The sequence below is a fragment of the Cricetulus griseus genome (assembly GCF_003668045.3).
Source record: "Cricetulus griseus strain 17A/GY chromosome 1 unlocalized genomic scaffold, alternate assembly CriGri-PICRH-1.0 chr1_1, whole genome shotgun sequence".
NCBI classification, from domain to species: Eukaryota; Metazoa; Chordata; class Mammalia; order Rodentia; family Cricetidae; genus Cricetulus; species Cricetulus griseus.
In genome coordinates this window covers 133,293,128-133,294,574 of record NW_023276807.1, presented here as the reverse complement: position 1 = coordinate 133,294,574, position 1,447 = coordinate 133,293,128, and positions in this window count along the sequence as shown.

Here is a 1,447-nt window from a genome sequence, read left to right as displayed (position 1 = left end):
TGAGATCCTGTGTCAAACTAACATAAGAAGAAAAGAAGGATACAAGTAAGCAAAGAAGGAAATAAACAGATTAGTTGTCTAATAATTCCCACCAGAAATCACAAGAGGGAAAGTTCAGCTTCTTGTTGTATTTACTATCCTCACTACAGAGCAGAGGTGACTGATCAGATGGTCACAGGCCATGTGTGCCTACTGAACATGGGAATTATGTCTAGCCCAAATGAAATGTTCACACACATGCCAGATTTCAAAGACTTAGTAAGGTAACAAGAAGGTAGAATATTTCACTAATAATTTTCATATTGATGACACATCAAAATAATATTGTGGGCATATGAAATAAAATTGCAGGTTTCACATTTTTAACAGCTATTAGAATTTAATTCAGTGTTGTTGCTTTTTTTTGGTAGTAATAGCAAGAGGAAGAAGAGGTAGAGGAATTGAGCATGGTGGGCAAGTGCTCCATCTATCTCTGAGCTATATCTCAGCCCTTATTAATTTTATTGATTTTGTTTTGAAGCAAAGTCTTGTTAATCTGCCCAGACTTGCCTGGAACTTCTGATTCTTCTAGCCTAGCCTCTCAAATAGCTGTGTGTGTGTGTGTGTGTGTGTGTGTGTGTGTGTGTGTGGTATCTGTGTGGGGTGTGTGTGTGTGTGTGTGTGTGTGTGTGGTATGTGTGTGTTTGTGGTATGTGTGTGGTATGTTTGTGGTGTGTGTGGTGTGTGTGTGGTTGTGTGTGTGTGTGTGTGTGTGTGTGTGTGTGTGTGTGTGTGTGTGTGTGTGTGGTGTGTGTGGTGTGTGTGGTGTGTACATGTGTCTGTACTACTGCACTTAGCTGTGATTATTTCTATAATGACAGCAATGACGTCTTGTTGAACAGGCAACAACACACAGGGAAATGCCCAATTCTGCAGAAATTTTTTGCCTTCCACAGACACCTGTAACAGGCTTTCTTTTGGGCCACCAACCAGCTCCCAAATCATGACACAGAGACTTATTATTAGTTATGAATGGTCAGCCTTTTCTTAGCACTTATTTTAATCTGTTTCTCTTTATATTTTGCCTCGGGCCTTTATACCATGTTTTCTGTATGTCCTACTTTCCTGCTTCTCATGGCTAGCTAAGGACTGCCTGATGTGTCCCTGTCTTTCTCCCTTCTTCTCTTCTCTTCTCTTCTCTTCTCTTCTCTTCTCTTCTCTTCTCTTCTCTTCTCTTCTCTTCTCTTCTTTTCTCCCCCCCTCTCTCTCTCTCGGTTTTTCAAGACAAGGTTTCTCTGTGTAGCTTTGGAGGTGTCCTGGAACTCGCTTTGTCGATCAGGTTGGCCTCTAACTCACAGAGATCTGCCTGCCTCTGCCTCTCCAGTGCTGGAATTAACAGTGTGCACCACCACTGCCGGGCTCTTCTCTCTTGAGCCTAGATTTCTCTTCCTATTTGTTCTCTCTGCCA